Raw genomic sequence first — 25,500 nt, 5'->3', positions numbered from 1 at the left:
GCTTCAATTTCTTGGCGGTAAAGTGTACGCCATAGCACATCTTCTGGTAGTGGGGGTAATTCTGCTTGGAGGTCGACAGTACTTCGCTCAGGTAATATACTGGTCTCTAGACAGGTAGTGCCTTGCCTTCCTCCTTGCATTCCACTATAATGACCGTGCTGACTACCCGGCTGGTGGCGGCGATGTACAGGAGCATAGGTTCCTTAGGAGTCAGAGCCGCCAGAACAGGAGCATAGGTTCCTTAGGAGTCGGAGCCGCTAGAATTTACGGTGCCGAAGCCGTCATCCCAACGGACATAGAGTTTGACTCCCCATGAGTCACCATGTACACCGAGGAGGAAGCAGAAGAAGCACGTCAAGACGGCGTCAATCTGCTGGAAGACGGCCGACTGTTGGCACTCAGCCGGTCTAGCATCTACCAGCAGAGCCTATGCTGATACCACAACAGGAAGGTCAAGCCAAGATCTTTCCAAGAAGGCGACCTTGTGCTCCGGCTGATCCAGCGAATAGCCAGCCAGCACAAGTTTTCGGCGCCTTGGGAAGGCCCTTTCATCATCAGCAAAGTGTTGGGCAACGACTCCTACTACCTGATTGACGCTTAGAAGCCTCAAGCACGCAAGAGGGACGACTCCGGCAAGGAGACAGAGCGGCCATGGAATGCAAATCTCCTCTGAAGATTTTACAGTTGATGCAGTATGTACCACGCTACCTTTTGTATTAAAGTACCAAGACTTCGGGCCCCCCGAGACGAGCTCGGGGACTGCCCTCTTTTGTCTGTATGATAAAAATTATGCCTACAACTATGTTACTCTTTGTTATGCCGCTTGGCACCGGGCTCGGCAAGTCGGCTCGGGGACTTGCCGCCTTGCACTATGAAATGCTTCCTGCAGCCGGACAAGTAGTGTGTAACGCCTAAGCCATCTCCTGTCAAAAGCCGCAGCTCGCAGAGCGACTGTATGGTGGGTAGGAGTAAGGTAGAATGGGCGTTCGCATGAAAAATGGCCGAGGACTCAAAGCATAAAACATAGCTCAAGACGGCTTCCAGCCTTTTTTCGCAAACCGACTCTTGAATAGTCGGATTGCCGCCTTCTATTCAACTTGCTCAAAAACTCTTAAAAATGGCTAAGTACTTGCCTTCCCAAAGCAGCCAAGCTTTTGATCCAACGGTAGTCCACAGAGCGGCTGTCCGACTGGCAAGGCAGGCAACTAAGGGAAAGCGGCAAAGGAAAAAAGCCAAAAGAGCAATGAGCAAGAAAAGATAGAACTCGGATAAATATTTACATAGCATAGGCCCTTGGCCGAATCTTCGAGCAGAAGTTCAAAATACACCCCACGGGTGGAATTGTGCGAATTAACAAAGTTCTTCAAGATTACTAAAGCAGATAAAATAAAGATAAAGCGGCAGCATAAGACGCGGCAGACAGATTCGGAGGGTCGGAGGAGGCGGCAGCGTCAGGCGTTGGGGCGGCCGGCTGGGCAGTCTCGTCTTGATCACCTCCGGCGGCAGTCGGCTCAGTAACACGAGGCTCGTTGCTGGAGGCGTGGTCGAGCTGAGGCTGGCTGTCCGCTCCGTCTTCTGGTGCTTCTGTCTCGCCTCCGTCCTCCGCCTCGCCTTCCTCCTCGACGCTGGAGCCGATCACCTCCGCCGAGTCCACGCCGTAGTCTGGGTTCATCCCAAACCACTCCGGCGGTACCTCCTCGCCGTCTTCAGACCGCTCGGGGACGAAGATGCTGGTGTCGGTGTACTCAGCGATCACCGTGGCACGCTTGACGAGGGCGTCTTCCGCGGCTCCCAGCTCCGGGTGGGCCTCTGACCGGAGCGTGGCCAGCTGGTCTAGATCCAGCCCCGGATACCATGCCTTGACAAACTCCAAGGCCCTGCGCTCCAGCTCGGGCCGAGGAACCCTTCCAGGCCTCAAGACGACCAGCCGCGACCTCTAGCCAGTCGGCAGTCAGGCTGGGGGTGCGCGGAGCCTGCATGTCCGTCCACAGGGCGGCAATCGCCTGGGCGCCGACACGTTGAAGCCGGCGCAGCATCTGGTGAGTCGGCCGAAGGCGAGCCTCGATGCTCAGGATATGCTCATCAAGGGTTCGGGGGGCGTCAGCGGCGATCTCTGCACCTTCCGCCCTCCGACCTTCACGGTCAGCCTCGATGGCTTGGATGGCGGCCTGCGAGTGCCCAGGGAAGAAGTCTGCCAAGACGGAAGAAACGAAGAATCAAGTCAAAAACTGGGAGTCGGCACGATTTATAATTGGCAGCTCGAAGAAAGAAAGTAAAGAAACTCACCATCAACGATGTCTTCAATCTCATGGAAGCCGGAGGCCAGCAATGCCTCTCTGTTAGTCCAGGAGGAGCGCTCGCTCGCGAACTCGGCCAGAAGGCGGTTTCCGCCTCCTCTGCCTCCTTCTGCGTCTTCGCAAGCAACTCCCTCTGCTCTGCCAATTGAGTGGCCAGCAGATCGCTCTCTGTGGCGAGCTTGCTGCACTCCTCCCCCTTGGCGCGCAACGCGGAGTTGGCCTCGCTTAGCTGCTGTTGAAGAACAGCGTTGGCTTCTGAAGAGAAGGAAGAAGGAAGGCGTTGAGTCATCAGAAAAGAAGGTCGCCGGGGAGATCCGGCCTGACTGCTCAGCAGTCGGCCCCCGCAAAGAAGAAAAAAATACTTACTCCGGCTCTCCGACAGGTCGGCAGTCCGCTTGCCCAGCTCTTCAATGTTGTGGTTGAAGGCGGTGACTCGGAGGTTATGGTAGTCCAGCGACAAGCATTTCAGACAAAAATTAGTACCCAGAGCGACAAGCATGGCGCCGAAGTCGCCTTCTCAAGACGACAGTGCATTGGTGAGCCGACCTGAAGGAGCAGCCTCGCCACGGCCTCATCTTCAGTCGGCGGCACCGGCGGGTCCGCCGCTGTTCGCCTTGCGCGCCCCCAGACGGCGGCAGAGGTGGCGGCAGAACGATCACGTCCGGCGTGGAGGAGTCGCCGCCTTCCCTCTCCAGGACGGGGTTCTCGCCGCCGGCTTCCCAAGTCTGCCCCGTGAACTCCAAAGGTCGCGGCGCAGAGTTCAACGGGGTGACGAACACCGTCGATTGGCGGGGCGCGGCCTCCTCAGCCTGTCGCTTCGCCGCGGCGGCGGCTTCGGCCTCGGCCAGTTTCTTCTTGGCGGACGCCTCCGCCTTATCGGCCTCCACCTTCTCCAGGTGGGCGGCCTCTTCCTCGTTGCACTTCCTCGTCAAGCGACGCCGTGTCGGAGTCGACCAGCATCGGGTCGGTGGAGCCTACAGACTCCATGTCCACGGCAGGCTCGCCGGAGACGTGGAGTTGATCAAGGAGGCCCGCAAGGAGGCTCTCGGAGCCGCCCATGCCTGCATTGGGTGCAGGTTCGTCGGAGAGGCGAACCTCGCCGACAAGTTCGGCGAGGCAGCTGGCTGCGCAGGCGATCTCCACGCCACGCAGCGCGTCGGCGCAAACTCCGTCTGGCGTGCCTGGCTGGCTGCGCTTGCCAGGGAGGAAAAGGGTTCCCGTCCAGAACAGGTCTCTGGACGGCGGTGCACCATGCCCCATGGTGGGCGCCAAATGTCGGGGGTTGGGTGCGACATATGCCAAAGGATGGCTTATCATGGTGGGGGCGAGTAGAACGTTGCCGGTGCCTGGAAACGGGATGAGGCGTAGACATGCACGCCAGCGAATCTTACCCAGCTTCAGGGCCCTCTCGGGAGATAATACCCCTACTGCTGCTCTACGGGGTCTCCGCATGATCACTATGGCAAGGTGTTTACACGATTGCTCCTTGAGCTGTTTTCTAGAGGTAGGAGAGGGCAAGGCTAGCTCTCTCCCTCCTATATGATCTGGTCTAGAGCTAATGGATTCCAACCCTTTGCATGGGTGCCCTGGGGGGTTTATATAGGCCTACCCCCAGGGGTACAATGGTAATCCGGCTGGACGCGGGCCTAGCCGTCAGTGCCTCTGGCCTCCGTCCTCTCCGCCGACTGCTGGGGCCCGCCGATTGGTGGGCCCCGCTGACTGGCCAGGTACGGAGCCGACAGGCCGCGTCCGCCGCGGGCGTGTCTTGCCGGCTGCTGATTACTGTAGTCGTGCTTCTAATGACGCAGGCTTCGTCATGGAGTCGTGGCAACAGCCCCGCCGCCTGGTGGGCGATCACTATTGCCACTTTCCGTCACATCTGATTAATGGCGCATGGGCCCCGGGGGAGGAGCTGGCCGACTCCCAACGAGTCCGACTGGTGGCGCACTTGCCGTCTTCTAGGGTCCCGCTGGCTAGTGGGACCTGCTGCCCCAAGGTCGTAAGGACAAGCCGTCGTGGGCGCAGGATTCGGTCCACTAGTGCTGATGGCAGGGCTGGCATGGCAACAGTGCCACGCCGCTCGGAGATCTTCGCGAGTACGGCATACTGTAGCCATGCCTGCCTCTAGAAAGGGGTGGGAGCAGTCTTCACTGTAGCCACTCCCCTGTCCTGTCCCTCTTGATGAGGACATGGGGTTTTGCTGGAGTCGCGGGCCGACTCCCCAAAGCCGGCTTCTTTGGAAGTAGCCAGTCAGGAGTCGGCTTATCCTGAAGTCGTCCCTGGGACTCGGTCGCGAGTGGGCTGTCGGCCGCCTTGCCGCCGACTTCTCAGAAGGCGGCTCTTCGTCCTGGGGTCTTGAGGGGCGCAACCTGCCCCGATGTCTTGAAAGATTCTGGGGCTTGGGTTAGCCTACCCGTGGCCAATTACTCTGACTGTTGTAAATGCTCAAAAAGATTTGAGACATCCTGCAAAAATGGTGGCATAACCACTTAACATCACAATATCAAGGTTCTGAGGCCAGCTATGAACATATGGAAGTAGTAGGAACTGAACTGAGGCTTGAAATCAACAATCCTAGGCAACTACGGTTTAGTAACACGTCATCCTGAGAGATAGAAGATAAGCCTAGTTCTTAACCCCGTAGAAAAGATAAGATGACTAAGATAAGAAGGTCATGAGGATAGGGAGTAAAAAGAGCCTTATGTTCACATCCACAATCAATTCCCTTATATAACTAAAGCATTTCTAGACACAACTTCGACCAACTTGGCTTGGTAATCCTATAGGCAGTCAGGCTCTGATACCAAAGCTGTCAGGACCCTGATTCTAAGTCACACTGATCTAGCCTATAACACCTCATATCACTTTGTGGCCTCACGCATGGTATCCCCAGGGATGTCACCTTACCATGGCCCGGGACCATTTGCGCCTTTTGGCTCACGTATATGATAGTATCGCTAGCATCCATATGACAGAGAACCCAGACCGACATGACTAGTTGTGAACCCAAAGTGGCACTAACTTACGGGGACAGGCATACATGAATCAACATCGAGCATGTCGGTCAGCAGCGTGCAAATCCGGGCTGTAGCACTGGGCTAGCAGGACTCCGGTGAACCGGGCTGTAGCAGGCTAGGCAGGACTCCGGATGTCACCGCGTGACATTTCCCCGAAGGGACAGACACAGGAACGAAGTGAATCACATGCCGGCCAGTCAAGTGTTCCGGAGCAGTAGTGCTGGGCTAGCAGGACTCCGGTGAACCGGGCTATAGCGGACTACTATGGCTCATGGAAGCGCAAGACTACATTTCCCCATAAGAGAGGCTACCAAGGATAAACAACTAGGTTGTCGGATCCCACACATACCAAGCATTTCAATCATACACACAATACGCTCGATATGTGTAAATACAACATAGCATCACAACGAAACTCTACGACTCAAAGTATTTATTCATTAGGCTCCGAGGAGCGAGATATTACAAACATGGGTCTCATGACCCAACATACAGAGCATACAAGCAACAAGGAAGCTTAACTTGTCTGAGTATAGACAACTACAAATGAAGAAGGCTGAGAAGCCTGACTATCTACCAGACCCTCCCAAGGGTACAAGATCGTAGCTGAGGTAACGAGCTAAACGTCGAAGTCCGCGTGGAACTACTAGCGAGACTGAAGTCTCTCTACAGAACATAAATTAAGCAAACGTGAGTACAAATGTACCCAGCAAGACTTACATCAGAACTAACTACATATGCATTGGTAGCAGCAAAGGGGGTGGTGGAGTTTAACTGTAGCAAGCCAGCTTTGACTCAGTGGCTAACCCGAACTACCACTGCAAATAACTCTTTGAGGTGGCGCACACGAGTCCACATATTCACCATATCAATACATCACTATGGATCCGCTCCCGTCTCCCTACGAGAACGCCATCCATAGCACTCACGCTTATCTTGCGCATTTTAGAGTATCCACTTTCACTTGTCTATGAACTATGCAAGGGGTCCAAGTTTCCATATCTGAGGAATCCGGTTATTTGAATAGATAAAGATAACCCTGCAGGGGTGTACTTCTTCACACACGCTCTCGCCACTTACCACCATGTACACATCGTGTATCTCGGCAACCTTCAAGCGGAAGCCTGGCGAGGGAGTCAGCCACGACCTGACTAATCGACAAGTCTCTAGTCCAGCTTCATCGCCTATTTGGGTTCCATTCGCAAGGAGATCCGGCCGGGGTGTCACTCACGGCCCCAAACGATGTGAGCAGGGTTCCCAAGCCCACCATCCGGGTGCCACTTGGTACACCGTGCCACTGTGTCTAGTCTGTCCCAAGCCCACCTGTACCGGGTGCCACTTGGTAGACTACTAACATAACCTACAGACACTAGAAACTAGTTGCAACTCCTGGACAGAGATTAGGTTGATTAATAAGTCGAGAGGGGCACTTAAGCATTCCAATGCGTGGTAGTAGTGTTCATGGATCACAAACACAGAACTCAGTTCCTAAGGACGGCTTCAATGAGACAACCCACCATGTACTCCTACATGGCCTCTCACCGATACCTTTACCAAATCGTGTTCACACACTGAGCTCACAATAGTAGGACATGTTCTCACACCTCTAATTCATCCCCGATGAATCAGACCTGACTCAACTCTAAGCAATAGTAGGCATAACAACAAGCATGAATGAGTAGGCACATCAGGGCTCAAACAACGCCTACTCATGCTAGTGGGTTTCATCTATTTACTGTGGCAATGATAGGTCATGCAGAGGAAAGGGGTTCAACTACCGCAGCATGTAATAGTTGAATCGTTGTTGTCCTAATGCAGTAAAAGAGAGCAGGAGCGAGAGAGTGGGATTGTATCGGAATGAACAAGGGGGTTTGCTTGCCTGGCACTTCTGAAGATAGTATAGTTCTTCATCAGTGTCATCGATCACATCGTCGGAACCACGTCTATCGAGAGGGGACAAACACCAGCAAACAAGGAAGAACACAATCAATGCAATGCAACAGTTATGATGCATGATTATGAAATGGCAATATGATGTGATTTGGCCTAATGCAACTAGCAACACAATTAAATGTAGTTGGTTTGAACCCAAGGTTCAAATTCAAACTCCACATATGGTTATTTGAAGGCCATTCATTGATTTGTCCTAAACAGTAGCCAAAAGTTGTTCTAGCATGCATGAAAATGGTACAGATGGATAGATTGGATTTTTCTGATCATTTTTCATATATAACTTATCTTATTCTGAGCTATAGATTATTTTCTATGATTTTTAGAAGTTTTGGGCATTTTCTGGAAATAATAAATCATTTCTGATTTATTTAAAGTTCCAGAAAATAAATACGGCGTCAGCCTGACATCACGACGACGTCAGCAAGTCAACATGGGCTGGTCCAGGTCAAATCTGACCAGGGGGGCCATTGGTCAGTGTCACAAGCTGGCTTGGGTCACTGACCAGTGGGGTCGGACAGGGGCCACGTCAGCCAGGTCAATGCTGACACATGGGCCACGGTGATTAGTTAAAACTAATAGGAACTTAAACTGTGGTTAACTAAGGGCGTGGGGCCCGTGCGTCAGCGGGTCAGGGGGTAATTAAGTTGGTAATTAGTCCCTAATGATGGGGGCGGATTTCGGGAGGGCATCGGGATTTCGCTACAGGGTCCGGTTTGGCGCGCGGGGAGCATCTACGGGGAGCTGGCGGAGTGGCGCATCCAGTGGTGGGGGCGGATGGAGCTGGGGTGGCCTGCGGAGGCACCGGCGATGAGCTTTGCGGCGGCCGGCGCTCGGTGTTGTCGGGTTCGGCGCTGCTGCTCTCAAACGAGTGAGCTAAGGTGTTGGGGGGCTCTACGGTTCGCAGCCAGCACGACGGTGCACGCCCATGACCCAATGGTCATCGGGGTTGCGCCGGCGACGAGCCCACGCGGCGGCGGCTTCTATTAGCAAGGGGGCGGCGTCTACGGCAATCAAACGGAGGCGGGGTTAGGGGAAAAGATCGTAGCCTCACAGCGATCACGATGAGCTTGACGGCGAGCTCGGGATGTCCGGACGGAGGCGAATCGACAGACGGCGAACGTCGGGGCAGAGGTTGATGACGACGGCGATGGCGGCGTTCCAGGGCCTCCCGAGATGCGTGGCTCGGTGTGGAGGACATAGAGAACGAAAGCGGAGCTCGGGGACACGTCCATGGGGCTAGGGCAGGCCGGTGGCCGTGGTGGCAGCGATTGGCGGCCACCGTGGCGTTCGGCTCTGGGAGAGAGAGCGAGACAGAGAAGGGGAGAGAAGGTGTGGGTATCCATACAGCTCCACGGGGGTTGCGTGGCATCTCCAGAGCGTCGAGGGGGGAAAGCGGCAAGCTGGAGGTGGCCGGGCGGCGGTGCGCGCGCGTCGGGCACGCGCCCGTCCTTCTGGCAAGGAGGAAGACGACAAGAGGAGGCTAGTGGCTGGGCCGCCAGGTGGGCTGGCCAGCTGGGCTGCGATAGGTAAGCCAGGTAAGTCCCTCTCTTTTCATATTTTGTTTTCTTTTCTATTTCTGTAATTTTGTTTCTGATTTAGTAAAAATACTAAATCACTTTATAAGATCCTGAAAACTTTTGTGTCCACTATCTGATTTAAACCAGAGGCCCTCACCAAGTTTCAGAATAATTGGAGCTACCAAATATTTTATAGGGATTTATAGCTCCACTTCAAATATAATATGATTTAATTCAAAGACCATAAATGCCTTGGAAAAATGTGCATGACCTGTGGTAAAGGTTTTAACCTCTTTCCATAAATAATGAACATTTTTGAAGGGTATTTTGGATTCATTGAATATATTTTTGTTTTGATCCTAGTTGCATTTCATTTGGTGCTAGGGTTTGGACATCACCATTTTAGGTTTAAGAAAATTTAAACATGATGCAACAACCAAGACTAGACCACAACAAGGCTGAAGCTAGGGCTATGACACGCGCTCCCGAGGGTCATCTTTATTTTTAACCCCCCCCCCCCCCCCCCCGGCCAGTGCTTCTCTAAGTGTTGGTCCGAACCGAGTAGACTGCGGGGCCACCTCGGGGAAACTTGAGGTTTGGTTTTTACTCGTAGGATGTCTCATCCGGTGTTGCCCTGAGAACGAGATATGTGCAGCTCCTGTCGGGATGTCGGCGCATCGGGCAGTCTTGCTGTTCTTGTTTTACCATTGTCGAAATGTCTTGTAACCGGGATTCCAAGACTGATTGGGTCTTCCTAGGAGAAGGAATATCCTTCGTTGACCATGAGAGCTTGTGATGGGCTAAGTTGGGACACCCCTGCAGGTTTTTTAACTTTTGAAAGTCGTGCCCGCGGTGATGGGCAGATAGGAACTTGTTAATATCCGGTTGTAGAGAACTTGACACTTAACTTAATTAAAATGAATCAACCACGTGTGTAGCCGTGATGGTCGCTTTCCGGCGGAGTCCGGGAAGTGAACACGTTTCTTGTGTTACGCTTGAGTGTAAGTAGTTTCAGGATCACTTCTTGATCATTTCTAGCTTCTCGACCGCTGCTTTGCTTCTCTTCTTGCTCTTATTTGCGTAGGTTAGCCACCATATATGCTTAGTGCTTACTGCATCTCCACCTCACTACCCATTCCTACCCTTAAGCTTAAATAGTCTTGATCTCGCGGGTGTGAGATTGCTGAGTCCTCGTGACTCACAGATACTTGCAAACAGTTGCAGGTGCTGATGATACAAGTGCAGGTGACGCAACCGATCTCAAGTGGGAGCTCGATGAAGATCTTGTTTTTTGTGTTGTTTCGTTTCCTGTTGATTAGTAGTGGAGCCCAGTTGGGACGATCAGGGATCTAGCATTTGGGGTTGTCTTGTTTTACTTTGGTTCCGTAGTCGGACCTTTGTTGTATTCTGGATGATGTATGTTTAACTTGTATTTGTGTGAAGTGGAGGTCGTAAGCCAACTCTTTATCCCTTTCTTATTCAGTACATGGGATGTGTAAAGATTACCCCTCTTGCGACAAACCTACCATGCGACTATGCCTCTAAGTCATGTCCCGACACGTGGGAGATATAGCCGCATTGTGGGTGCTACAAGTTGGTAATCAGAGCCATCCCCGATTTAGGAGCCCCCTGCTTGATCGAATCGCTGACGTTGTTGAGTCTAGAACAAAATGTTTTGAGTCTCAGGATTATATATATCAGAGAGTAGGATTATTTTTTCTCCTCAGTCCCTTCGTCGTTCTGGTGAGGCCTCCTAATGTGGAGTTTTGACTCTTCTCTCCTCAAATTTCACGAAAAAATTAGGATCATGCGGGTATCTTGGAATCGTTCTGATAGTCTTGTGACAAGAACATTGTTCTTGGTGCCTCCTGACATTTAGGGGTTGTGGCAGTATCCCGGGGAGTTGAGCTTCGAGGTGTTGTCGTCCCAATTTTATCATTGCAGTTCTGGAATACCTGAGTTCGCCGACATCGAAAATATCTTTTATGCAGTTGTTGGTGAGATAACCTCGACGCCACCCATTACTGGGGCAAGAGTTCGGGAGTATTGCCATAACTCATATAACGGATGCTTTTTGAAGGTTGAGGTAAATGATTTCCGAAGGTTTGTTGGTTATGTGTTGAAGGATGGATATAGCTGGATGTACGATTTGTTAGTTTGGGTGAGATATTATGCTTCCCCTGTATCCCCAACACCTGATTGCATAACCAGAAAGTTTCGGGAGTTTATAAGTGGGAATTCAAGTATCTCGTAGGATATCTTTCCAACAGACACATGATACGATATGGGATCTATCATATGTTTGTTTCCGCTTATTCTGCAAGCCAATCCTTTTTTTTTGTTTTGAGTTGTGGTATTCGAGTTGCTTCAATGTCAAGTGTTGATTACATACCTTTTCCAAGTGGTGTTCTCATATTTCTATGTGAATACTAATCCTTCATGATAATCGAGATTGTCATGTCAATCCTTTTCAACTGGCGTGTTTCTTTTCAAGTGGATCCGATCATTTCTACATTCGCAAGATCAATTCTAAGATTTTTTCAACGGTGTTCGTTTCATCCATCCCAAGTTGTCTTTGTTTTTTCCCGCCTTCCCACCCTTTTTATTCAAGGACTCATATATCTTAATCAAGCATCCATTTTTATTGCTGTGAAGTCTCTTCATTATTTTGCTTCAATGTTCTTATCCGGTGATTCTCAGGAAGATGATAAGGAAGCTACAAGTTCAACATTCTCCGTTCTCTTTTCTTCTTCGGTGGTTTCAATTCAAGATTTGTTGATCACATCCTTTTCCTCCTTTCAAATGTTTTCTCAAGCCGGTGCACCGCTTAATCAATCACTTTTCGCTATTCATTTGTTCTGGAGTGCTGAAGATATCTCAGAAGATTCATGTTTTCACTACTAATATGTTCAAGCTCTTTCGAGAATGTTATCTCATACAAGCTATTTAACTCAACCGGTGCAATCTCCTTTTCAAGTAATCGTTCAATGGTGTTTCTTTTGAGTGGGCCCTAACCCACGGGTCTTTTCCCAGGATCTTACCTGACTCTTCTAATTTTTGCGGAGTTATTCTCAAATTCATTTCAAAGTTTGACGTAAGAATGATTTTTCATCAGTCAAATGCCTTCTCCGAGATCTTTCAAATTCGTTCATCGTTGGTTCAACCTTTCTAATTTTCATTCCGGAGTATCTCAACAATTCTTGATGGCATTTCTCGTCGTCATTCTCGGTTTTGAAGACCGAAGAAGAGTTTTTCCTCCAAATCTTACCGGTTCTTTCAAAGATGCGAAGTTCAAGCTTGGCCATCCTCTCATAATTATTTTCGATTGTGAGAATTTTTTTCACCCATCCAGAACAATTCAGAACTCTTTTTAGTTTGATTCTCCGGAGCCCATCATCTCAGAGTTATTCATTCATTGTTCTTCAAATCTTACCGGTGCATCATTCAAGTGTTCTCTAATCAGATCGTGATCTATTCGTTCTCATGTATCTAAATCCCCTCAAGTATCTTCATTCGTTTTCCAATTCTTCCAGGTAAATTGTGTCTTTGCTACTTTCAGTTTCAATTCTTACGGTGGGTCATTCAAGATTTCTCTTCCTTTGTTATCTTATCAATGTATTCGTTGGTTAAATCCTACCGACGATTCGTTGAAGACCTTCTCAAGTTTGCTCTATATCTATCTTAATCCTTTCTACGAGAATAAGTAGTATGTCAAATCCATTGCTTGTCATCAATCTAAATTGATGAAGGATAAGTATAATGTAATTCTTATTCTTGTTTCATCCAAGTGATTAATTCCTTATTCCGGAGGTTCATCAAAATTCTTGATTTCTTGTATTCATCTTTCTTTTCCAGAGTTCCATGTTTTTCTCGGTTATATCATCGCGAAGCTCCATCTAAATCATTGCAAGGATTCACCTTGTGTTTGCAACTTCTCTTTCTTTTTATCATCCTTTTATTACCGGAGTTCTTCATGGCGGCTCTACATGGTGGTTCGTCAAGGATTATTTTCATTCTTCAATTGTTCTCCAAGATTTCCTCTCGAAGTTAAGATCCGCCAAGCTATACTATGGAATAAACATGTTGTTCAACACATGTCTTGTTTTGAGGAGTTCAAGTATTCATCATCTTGCATTCCAAAGTGCAATTCTTTCTATCTTATCTTTTTAGGTGGTGTTATGTCATTCTTGACACTTTCCTTCATGCTTCATGATTCACAAATTGTCAGGAATGAGATATTTAAACCCATCAATCTCTTCTTTGGAGTTATCTTGGGTTATATTTCACCTAAAGCTTTCCCTAAAGATTGTTGCTATTTATGATGCTCATAAATGACCCAGGTTCTTCATTTATCCTACCGGTAGAATAAGTTTCTCGTCTCCTTGTTCATATCAATCCAATCTATTGTTTTCGTTAGTGGCAGAATTTCGCCTCAATTTTGAGATGCTTTTCATAAGCCCGCTATAAGCTTATTCGTTTTGTTGTTGGTTTTCCAACAACTCAGTATAGCCTTCTTGGAAGGGCGCTCTCCAAGCTCAATTGTAGCAGAAGCTGCCTTTTTCTTCTCCATTCTGTTATTTCAATGATCTATCTTCTATTCTTCTTCTGGAGGCATTGTGATGTTGCTCTCTTCACTCTTCATCTCGAATTGTGAGGATCATGTTCTTTCCTTTTGCTTATCCATTTAACCGGAGTGTCGTGTTTTCATTCGAGCTCTCTCAGCTTATCAAGTTTTGCCTCCCTTCCCAACCAGAGTGATGTCAATCTCTCTTACCCCTTGTGCCATTCTCTCAATAGTTTCGAAGGCAGTGTGTTGTTGATCTCATCAAGTATCCTCTCATCTTGTCTAGTTCATGTTCAATTCCTTCCATTTACAGTCGGAGTGCTGCTCAAATTATATCATTCTTATTCCTTCCCTATCTTGTTTTAACCGGAGTGTTGTGTCTATCATTCCTCTTTAACCGGAGTCTCATCCAAGTGCTTTCATTTTGCCAAGCTCATATTCTTTACCTTCCATTTTCCAACCGGAGTGTTGTCGTAATTGATCTGTATCATTCCTTGTACATCTCGTTTTAACCGGAGTACTTGAATGTATTTTTTTTCCATTACAATCCTTTTATTATGTTTTTCAACCTACAAGAATCTTGTAATGGTCCTTGTTCCTCTTTTCTAACGGAGTGTTTTCAACTTTGTTCATCTTCGTTGTATTCTTTCCTTCAATTTGTTCAACCTATCAAGGTTCTTTGGTTTCACTCGTTTGTCAAAGAAGCAACTTAGTTTTACCTCTTCTCTTCCACTTTGGTTTCCCTCCAGTGCCATCCTAGATCTCGGGACGAGATCCTCTCGTAGTGGTGGAGTGTTGTGACGCCCCGAGACCGATGCGCCAGGGGTCTTCCAGTTATTCGGTGTTGTTGCCTTGTCATTTGCTTGCATGTTGCATCTTGCCATGGCATCATGTGCATTGCATCATCATGTTTTCAAAACTTGCATCCGTCTGGGTTCCCCCGTTCTCTCTGCTGTCCGTTCTGAGTCCAACCACACTCGCTCGCGCCCGCGGCATGTCTGAAATATTATTTTATAAGTAGCCGGAAAATGTTCTCGGAATGGGTTTAAAGTTGGCGTGTGGTCTTATTTTAGTGTAGGTAGACCGTCTGTCAAATTTCATCGCGTTCGGAGTCCATTTGATGCCCCAACGGATAATTATAGCGACAATATAGTCGGTCTTACGTCGGACGTTTTCGGTCTTCGGAAACTGTTGTCGGGCTGCAATTCTCTTCTCTCCTCTCAGTCCATGGCCCTCTACATAGCCCACTAGACTCAACCTACCCCTTCTCGTGACCGGAGCCGTCCGATGGCGATCGCATAGTCCAAAAACCCCTCCTAACCCCTCAAACCCTAACCTTGTCTATAAAAGAAAGCCCCCTTCCATTTTTGGCAGCAGATAACTCCCTCCTCAAAATCAGTGTGCCGCCAGCCTCCTCCCACCTCCACCTCGCATTTCGCGCCAGCCTAACCCACCGCCGCCACTTGGCGCTGCCCCAGCGGGCGAGCCACCACCTTAACCCGCCCTCGCCGCTGCCTAGGGCCAGTGGCAGCACGCCACGTGCCCCTGCCAGCGCCTCCCTCCTCCCACCTCATGTCGGCCCGCCCGACCCAGATCGGGGCCCGCTCGAGCCCATTTGGGCTCGGACGAGCCCGCATCGCCGCCCATAGCCTCAGGAGCCCCGCTCCCCTCGAGCTCCCTCGCCACCAACCCTCGCGCGACGCCTCCTGCCGTCGTTCACTGCTCCGGTGGGTCACCGGAGTCCGCTGTCCACCGTCGCCGGCAACCAGTCAGGTCACGCTGCCATTCTCCACCTCCTTCTCCGAGCCTTCCTTTCCTCTCTCTCTCTCTCTCTTGTCGTGCCTCGCCGCCATGAGCACAGCTGCAGGAGCTTCGGCGCCGCCGATCTGGTACGAGTTGCCGTCCTCGTCCTGGATCCGGCTGGAGCTCGCCCGCCGGCCCCGGATCCGACCTCCGGTGCCGTACCCGTTTCCCCACGACCCCGCCGTGCGTGCCTACCTCACGCCGCCACCAGTGACATGGCTCTACTCGAGGTCGAGCAAAGCAACCGCGCAGTCATGCCCGTTGACCCCGTTGTCTGCATGGGCCACGGCTTGCTACGTCCTCGTGGGCCCCGTGTTGCTCGGCCCACCGCGCGCATTGGCCGGAGCCTACCAAGGCCCAGCGCACCTTCGGCCCAGGGGCCCCCTCTCCACCAGCAGGCCAGATCTGGCTCGAGGTGAGATGCCCATCGAAGCCCACCCATGTGCAGCGCGTGCAGCAGCTGGCCCAATTCCAGCAGTTTTGGCCCATGTAGTGTTTTTTTCATGTCTGCGATTTTAGCTATTTATCCCGAATTGCTAGTTTTGCAGAAAAGCCCTCATACTTCATTCATTTAATAACTCTCAAACCATGCATCCAAATTAAACAAACTTAATATGAAAAATGACTAGAATTTCATCTAGTTTCATAATGTGCCACTTTCATCCATGTTTGAAATGTTTAAAATGATGTTTGTGGTTATTTTGCTTAAATGCCATGCTAAAATGATTTAATTCATAACTAAATAACCGTAGCTCGATTTTAAATAATCTTTATATGTAAATGGGGTAGAAAAATGCATAGTTTAACATGGTGGCATCACTTTGCATGTCTAACAACTCTAAAATATGTTTTAGGGAAGAACAGTACCAAATTCATAATATGCACATGGGGATTTTCCAGAATTGTTGTTTGTTGTTCCAGCCTCATTTAAACTTGTCTAGATAGTTAATTTTCATATGGTTCACATCTTGCCATGTTAATCAACATTTAATATTGTTGGGTACATAAACGAGATCGAACTAAATAAGTCATATGGTGTTTCGTCAATATGCAACTCATTGCGTATTGAGCTCCACTTAATTTGTAGTATTGTTTGTGCACTTTGCCATGCCCTGCCTCTTTAAACCGGACATGCATCATACTTGTTTGTGCATCATGCGATGTTTATGTGATGGTTGTTTACTATGTTGCTTGCTTCTTTTCAGGTTGCTTCTCTCGTTAGCTTCGATTTTGTTCTGGAGTTGTGAGGATTCGTTCGACTACGTTCGTTTGTCTTCTTCTTGGACTCGTTTTTCTTCCTTGCTTGCTAGTTGTTTGCTCTATTCCTATGTCGCGCTACCTACCACATGTTATATCAAGCCTCCCAAATTGCCATGATAGCCTCTAACCTTTATCAACCATCCTAGCAAACCGTTGCTTGGCTATGTTACCGCTTTTGCTCATCCCCTCTTATAGCATTGCTAGTTGCAGGTGAAGATGAAGTTTGTTCCTTGTTGGAACATGGATATGTTGGGATATCACAATATCTTATTTAATTAATGCATCTATATACTTGGTATAGGGTGGAAGGCTCGGCCTTATGCCTGGTGTTTTGTTCCACTCTTGCCGCCCTAGTTTCTGTCATACCGGTGTTATGTTCCTTGATTTTGCATTACTAACACGGTTGGGTGTTATGGGGACCCCTTGACAGTTCGCATTGAATAAAACTCCTCCAGCAAGGCCCAACCTTGGTTTTACCATTTGACTCACCACCACCTACTTTTGCCTTGGGAGTCGCGCTCCCGACGGTCATCTTTATTTTTAACCCCCCCCCCCCAGGCCAGTGCTTCCCTAAGTGTTGGTCCAAACCGAGTAGACTGCGGGGCCACCTTGGGGAAACTTGCGATTTGGTTTACTCGTAGTATGTCTCATCCGGTGTTGCCGTGAGAATGAGATATGTGCAGCTCCTATCGAGATGTCGGCGCATCAGGCGGTCTTGGTGGTCTTGTTTTACCATTGTCGAAATTTCTTGCAACCGGGATTCCAAGACTGGTTGGGTCTTCGTGGGAGAAGGAATATCCTTCGTTGACCATGAGAGCTTGTGATGGGCTAAGTTGGGACACCCTTGCAGGGTTTTGAACTTTCGAAAGCCGTGCCCGCGGTTATGGGCAAATGGGAATTTGTTAATATCCAATTGTAGAGAACTTGACTCTTAACTTAATTAAAATGAATCAACCACGTGTGTAGCCGTTATGGTCCCTTTCCGACGGAGTTCGGGAAGTGAACACGGTTCTTGTGTTATGCTTGAACGTAAGTAGTTTCAGGATCACTTCTTGATCATTTCTAGATTCTCGACCGGTGTGTTGCTTCTCTTCTCGCTCTTATTTGTGTATGTTAGCCACCATATATGCTTAGTGATTGCTGCAGCTCCACCTCACTACCCTTTCCTACCCTTAAGCTTAAATAGTCTTGATCTCGCGGGTGTTAGATTGCTGAGTCCTCATGACTCACAGATACTTCCAAACAGTTGCAGCTGCCGATGATACCAGTGCAGGTGACGCAACCGAGCTCAAGTGGGAACTCGATGAAGATCTTGGTCGTTCTGTTGTTTCGTTTCCTATTGATTAGTAGTGGAGCCCAGTTGGGACGATCGGGGACCTAGCATTTGGGGTTGTCTTCTTTTACTTTGGTTCCGCAGTCGGACCTTGGTTGTATTCTGGATGATGTATGTTTAACTTGTATTTGTGTGAAGTGGCGGTTGTAAGACAACTCTTTATCCCTTTCGTATTCAGTACATGGGATGTGTAAAGATTACCCCTCTTGCAACAAACCTACCATGAGGCTATGCCTCTAAGTCATGCCCCGACACGTGGGAGATATAGCCGCATTGTGGGTGTTACACTCTTCGAGCCGAAGCTCGAAGGATAAGCAAAGTGAAGAGAATAAGAAGCCCAAATATAATCTCCCTCTCACTGTGGAGGTTCGGCCGTGCGAATGGCCTTGTGAGGAGTTCTTGAGAGCAGCCGGGATTTATGATGGCTTTTATTATTTGGCTGAGAATGCAGGCCTCATCGACTTCCTCCGCGACCAGCACGAACAGTATCTCCTCCTCACTAATATTTTCGTGCAAAATTTTTACTTTCATGCTAAGAAATCACCACCTTCAGTGGAATTTCATTTATATTATGAGGTTAAGGAGATGTCACTTTATGATTTTTATTGGGTCTGTAAGATATCCTTTGAGGGCAGCATAGAGGAACAACATCGTAATGATGTGGAGGGGTTTATTGATACAATTGTTGTAGGGGAAACGGGGTAAGTTTCCGATGCAAGAATTACTAGCATAATTTTTCCTGTTCTACGTTACTTTGCAATATTTGCTAGTAGATGCTTAATTAGTCGCGGGAATAGTGGAAATCTTAGTGCCCCTGATATTGTTATTTTGTGCCATGCTTTGTTTCATGATACCACTTTCAGTTTAGGCACTATTGTTGCTAAACGATTAAATCTGAACCGAACAAAGGGTCCCACCTTCGGAGGCATGTTTGCTTCACGCCTTGCTGCACACTTTAGGATACCTATTAGGCATTATGAGAAAGAGGAAAAGTTGCTACCCCCTATTTTTCTAGATTATAAGAGTATGGTAATACATGATTTTATTGTTAAGGATAAGCAGAAGGTGTTTAAATATAGATTGATTTTTCATAAAAACTAGTACGAGATTATTACCTTGCCTGCACCCTCTTTGTTTAACATATTTTCAGGCATGTACCTCGTTTTGCCGGAGGCCATTCATGCATACTAGAGCCGGACACCAGCTCCAGAGCCTGAGTCGGAGCCACCCCTTGATCCTTATCGACAGTCTGTTTATCAGTGGGATCCGGAGGAGATCGCCAACCAGTGGCACCCAGAGGACACTCCTCCATACACCGGAGAGGGCAGCTTTGAGTCGTGGCCATAGACCAACTTAGGACAAAAGCCTAAGCTTGGGAGAGTACATATTTCTCACCGACATTGCATTCATGTTCACACACTCATGCCAATTGTCAGTGCTCAAACTTTTTCATTGTACTACCCATGCTAGTTTATTTTCTTTTCCAGCATTCTTCTTGTGTGTTTGAAAAACCTTAATAAAAACCAAAAAAATTAGTTGTAGCTTTTAGCTAGTTTACTTTCCATGCTTGTAATAGTAGCAATTAAAAAGAAAACCCAAAAAGATTTCTCATTCTTCTTTTGCTTGTTGGGAGCTTTCCCGTGTAAATAGTTTTGTTCCTTTTCTTTTCTTTGAGGGTCGAGAGGAGAAGACCATGATGAAAATGTAGAGTGGCTCTCATATGCATTATTGTTGATTTAACCAAGATCCCATATTACTTTGTCTTCTCCCTTGTATCGAAAGCTTGCAGATTCCAGCTTAGTCCAATGCACATGCACTATTATTATTATCCACACCGTTCGGTCGTGCAAGTGAAAGGCAATAATGATGATATATGATGGACTGATTGAGATGAGAGAAGCTAGTATGAACTCGACCTATCTTGTTTTTATAAATATGATTATTTCATCGTTCCTGATTTTTGCAATGACAATTAGAGATTATAGTTGCTCATGCCATGCTTAATTTGCTAGGAGTTTATAATGGTTTACCTTGCGTGCCAACATGCTATTAAAATGGTTGTGATGTGGTATGATAGGGTGGTATCCTCCTTTGAACGATTCGAGTGGCTTGACTTGGCACATGTTCACGCATGTAGTTGAAACAAAACCAACATAGCCTACACGATATTTATGTTCATGGTGAATTATATCCTGCTCATGCTTGCACTCGGTGTTGATTAATTTTAATGCATGTTCATGATTGTTGTCGCTCTCTAGCTGGTCGCTTCCCAGTCTTTTTCTAGCCTTCTTGTACTAAGCGGGAATACTGCTTGTGCATCCACTTCCATAAAACCCAAAGTTGTTCCATATGAGTCCACTATACCTTCCTATAAGCGGTATCTACCTGTCGTTCCAAGTAAATTTGTATGTGCCAAACTCTAAACCTTCAAATGAAATTTTTTTTTGTATGCTCGAATAGCTCATGTATAAACTAGGGTGGTCTATATCTTTCATGCTAGGTGGGTTATTCTCAAGATGAGTGGACTCCGCTCATCATTCATGAGAAAATGGCTGGTAACCGGTATGCCCAGTCCCATGCTTAAATTAAAATAATTGCAAACAAAAATCCCCCAGGATTGTTGTTAGTTGGAGGCAGCCGTTGTTTCTGACAAGCCATGGATCGATGTTTGTTGGTGGTGGGGGAGTATAAACTTTACCATTTTGTTTGCGAACCACCTATAATGTGTGTAGCATGGAAGATATCGAGATCTCTTGGTTTTTATGTTGAAAATGAAAGTATACCACTCAAAATATTATTCATCTCTATTTCAAAACTCGAGCTCTGGCACCTCTACAAATCCCTGCTTCCCTCTGAGAAGGGCCTATCTATTTACTTTTATGTTGAGTCATCATCCTCTTATTAAAAAGCACCAGTTGGAGAGCACCGCTGTCATGTGCATGCATTACTACTAATTTACATTGAGTATGACTGTGAATGGATCTCTTTTACCCTGAATTACAATGTTTAGTCAGTCCTTGAGCTTCAGAGGTGCTTTGCATTTATGTTTTGTGGTCTCAGAAAGGGCTAGCGAGATACCATCTTGTTATATCATATTATGATTGTTTTGAGAAAGTGTTGTCATCCGAGATTTATTATTATTGCTCGCTAGTTGATTATGACATTGATATGAGTAAACATGAGACCAAAATGTTATTGTGAATATGGTTGGTTCATAATCTTTGCTGAAAACTTGAATGCTGGCTTTACATATTTGCAACAACAAGATCAAATAGAGTTTGTAAAAGCTTTTCTTTATCACTTTCAGTTTGTCAACTGAATTGCTTGAGGACAAGTAAAGGTTTAAGCTTGGGGGAGTTGATATGTCTCCATCGTATCTACTTTTCCAAACACTTTTGACCTTGTTTTGGACTCTAACTTGCATGATTTGAATGGAACTAGCCCAGACTTACGCTGTTTTCAGCAGAATTGCCATGGTGTTATTTTTGTGTAGAAATAAAAGTTCTCGGAATGACCTGAAACTTCACGGAGAATATTTTTGGAATTTATAAAAAATACTGGTGAAAGAATCAACACCAGGGGGCCCACACCCTGTCCACGAGGGTGGGGGCGCGCCCCCTGTCTCGTGGGCCCCTGAGGCTCCACCGACCTCAACTCCAACTCTATATATTCTCGTTCGGGGAGAAAAAAATCAGAGAGAAGGATTCATCGCGTTTTAAGATACGGAGCCGCCACCAAGCCCTAATCTCTCTCAGGAGGGCTAATCTGGAGTCCGTTCGGGGCTCCGGAGAGGGGAATCCATCGCCATCATCATCATCATCAACCTTCCTCCATCACCAATTTCATGATGCTCACCACCGTGCGTGAGTAATTCCGTCGTATGCTTGCTGGACGGTGATGGGTTGGATGAGATTTATCATGTAATCGAGTTAGTTTTGTGAGGGTTTGATCCCTAGTATCCATTATGTTCTGAGATTGATGTTGCTATGACTTTGCTATGCTTAATGCTTGTCACTAGGGCCCGAGTGCCATGATTTCATATCTGAACCTATGATGTTTCTATGAATATATGTGAGTTCTTGATCCTATTTTGCAAGTCAATAGTCACCTACTATGTGTTATGGTCCGTTAACCCCGAAGTGACAATAATCGGGACAATTACCGGTGATGACTATAGTTTGAGGAGTTCATGTATTCACTAAGTGCTAATGCTTTGTTCTCGTACTCTATTAAAAGAAGACCTTAATATCCCTTCGTTTCCAATAGGACCCTGCTGCCACGGGGGGGTAGGACAAAAGATGTCATGCAAGTTATTTTCCATAAGCACGTATGACTATATTCGGAATACATGCCTACATTACATTGATGAACTGGAGCTAGTTCTATGTCACCCTATGTTATAACGGTTACATGAGAAATCGCATCCAAAATAATTATCCATCACTGATCCATTGCCTATGAGCTTTTCACATATTGATCTTTGTTTAGTTACTTTTCCATTGCCACTGTTACAATCACTACAAAACCAATATTGTTACTTTTGCAACCGTTACCGTTACTTCCATATTTCTTCGCTACTAAATACTTTGCTACAGATATTAAGTCTTTCATGTGCGGTTGAATTGACAACTCAACTGTTAATACTTGAGAATATTCTTTGGCTCCCCTTGTGTCGAATCAATAAATTTGGGTTGAATACTCTACCCTCGAAAACTGTTGCGATCCCCTATACTTGTGGGCTATCAGTGCCACCCCGCTCTTCTTTGGAATCACCAAGCTTGACCTTCGTAGGGCCTCGGGAGTGGCCCCAGACCTCATGAAGACTCCGGTGGAGTGTGGGGATTTCATGAATGGGGGCTCATCGGCGTTGTCGTCGTCATCTGCGAAGCTGCGAAGGAGCTCACCCCAGGATGGGCGGAGATCTCCGCCACATCGTCCTCGGTCGCCTCCTAGTCCTCCTCACCCTCTTCGCCGTCACCATCACCAGAAGACACCGGCACCCGGGAGTTGGGGCGCTCAAGCGAGCGAGCCCCAACTCGTTGAAGACGGGCACGGCGGCGATCAGTGCATCCCTATCAACATGGTAGTATTGTGGGACGCAGGCCTCCAGAAGGTCCTCTGTCTCACCCTCGAGCAAGGTGTTCATGGCCTTGTCCAGCTCCTCGCTCGTCAAGCTCCCTAAGCACAGCTTGATGTCATCCTCCGTGCCCTGGAACTCCCACATGGGGCACGTGTACGACTGGAGCGGAGCCAGGCGCTGCGTCAGGAACTCCTTCACGAGCATGCCCCCCCCCCCCCGTCAGCACCCTGGCATCCATGTCTGAGGTCATCTTCCTCAGGACAGGTGCCGCGCCGGGGTCGGAGAACTTCTTGTGGCTCCACCTCTCGAGCCGTTCAGGCAGCGCAATCGGCAGCTCCAGCCGCTCGTTGAGGCCCTTGGTGTCCGTGAAGACCCAGCGATGCTGGAAGCTCTCCACCTTCTTCCCGGCCCTCATGAGCATGTTCTTCTTGTGGACCGCGACAAAGGGCATGCAGCCAGAGTGTTGGGTCGGATCGTGCAGCCGCAGGGAGAAGAAGTGCCGGAGGAGTGGCACGGAGGGCATCATGCCCAGGAATGCCTTGCAGTAGAAAGCAAAGATGGACACGAGGAGGATGGAGTTGGGTTGGAAATGCAGGTCCTGGTAGTGGTTGAGGACGGCGATGAAGAACTCAGAGAGAGGGGGACGAGCCCAGCGAAGATGCTGTGGAGGAAGAAGGGGTAAACCGTCCGCGCTAGAGTCTGCCGCTCGACAGAGCCGGACCAGATCACGGTCTCCTTCCGCTCGTTCTCGTTGCTTGTCATGTGCGGGGGCACGAGGGTGAGGTTCCCTCCTCGGTGATGGAGGATGCGTTGAGTGCTAGCGCGGGAGAGGAGGAAGAGCTTACGGCTTGCGCCGCGGGCTTCCACTTCTTGGGAGCCATCTGCGAAGTCGCCAGCACCGGAGTTGGAGAAGGAAAGGGGAAGCTGAGCTTGATTGGATCTGGAGAGGTCCTTGGCGGAGGAAAGGGGATATGAGGTGAGGGAGAAGGAGTAATGGTGGCCTGGCGATGTGAGCCAGCCTTTTGTCAGTCCGGATACTTGCTGAGGCGACATGGGGAAGCGGAGGCGTACGCATCCCGTCAAGTGCCACGCATCAGCCTGGTCGCAGGCGATTGGGGCCCGCGGCGCTTCACCCTTGCCCCTTGGCTTCTCCTCGAAGCTAGCCCGAGTGTTCCTTGGGCCAGGGGCTACTTTCAGCTTTCTGGGAACTAGGGTACCCAGATTTGCCTGCCTATGGCCCACAGCATGGCTCCCTCGATGGCCTAGTATAGCCCATCTGCAAGACCGCCAAGACAAGACCCTCGCGAGGGGCCAGGCCTCGCGAGGCGGACGACACCAAGACCTCCCGAGGGAGCGGCCTCTCGAGGAGCGGAGATTTCTATGCAGGTACCCAGCCTCACGAGGTTGTGATGACCTGAGCCATGACGACCAAGGCCAGGCGGGCACCAGCGGGCGTAGAGGAGGCAGTTTCATCTTCGGTGCTAAGGAGGCAAGGATAGACATGGGTTCCCGAGGAATCTCCCAAAGGTTTCCACTCCGGTGCTACAAGAGCAAGACCACAGGCTCGGTAGGACGGAGGTCATCACCGAGCCCACCACTGCATCACGACCAGAATCTTTGTAGGCGAAAACCACCTTTCATCAGGATTAGATGTACTACTTGTCCCATTTCAAATTGGCCATTGTGGGATCCCTTCCATCCTAAGTTTTGGGGGAACAGGACCAAGGCCACTATAAATATAGGCTAGCCACCACCATAGAGGGGGGGTCTGAATCCTTTCCACCCACACCAGAGCGGCCCTCGCGTGGTTGTTCATCCCCTGTACTAGTTCATCCCCAGCCCCTCGTGAGTCCAATCCTCCACAAAGCAGGAGTAGGGTTTTACACCACAAGGTGGCCCGAACCTGGGTAAACTGCCGTGTTCATCTTCTCCCTTATTCATGCAAATCCAGCAAGGCTAGGCTGTGGGGTGTCGACCTTAAGGCTTGAGGGGTTGATCTTCGCACACGCCCTAGAGTTCGAACCTTCTTGGGTCTGCGGAGCCTTGAATCGGACAGCTGCATGGAGAAGAAGCTCACAGGCGAAGCCGTGAGCCCGCGAGTTTGCCGCTGATCACCGACGATGAACTGCACATGATGGTGATGACATCCCCGTGCAGATCTCTCCGAGCGTGGTGACGAATATGAAGGCATGGGGGACTATGAACCCTACTCCCCGCCTCGCCATGGTGCTATTTTTGGTCGCAATGGCCATCATTATGACCGTCGTGATCAAGATGGTTGTGACAACCAAGCAAGAGTGAAGCTACGTGTGCCATCATTCATGGGAAAAGAGGATTCGGGTGCATATATTGAGTGGGAGGAGAAGTGTGATCAAATCTTTCGCATCCATGGTTTTTCTAAAGCCAAGAGAGTTGATCTTGTTGTTATGCAGTTCTCTGGTTATGCTCTTACATGGCGGAATCAGTTGCAAGACGATTGATAGGTATCGGGCAATAATTATATCCGCAGCTAGACTTTGATGAAGCAAGTCATGAGGCGTTGTTTTGTTCCATCATACCATGAGAGGCAAATGTACAAGTGATTCCAGGAGCTCACTAAAGGTCCCCGCACTGTTAAGGAGTACTATAAAGAGATGGAGGTGCTGCTAATTCGAACAAGAACCTGTGAAAGTGATG

This window comes from Triticum urartu, chromosome 3, assembly GCF_003073215.2.
Source record: "Triticum urartu cultivar G1812 chromosome 3, Tu2.1, whole genome shotgun sequence".
NCBI lineage: Eukaryota > Viridiplantae > Streptophyta > Magnoliopsida > Poales > Poaceae > Triticum > Triticum urartu.
This window is presented reverse-complemented; position numbering follows the sequence as displayed.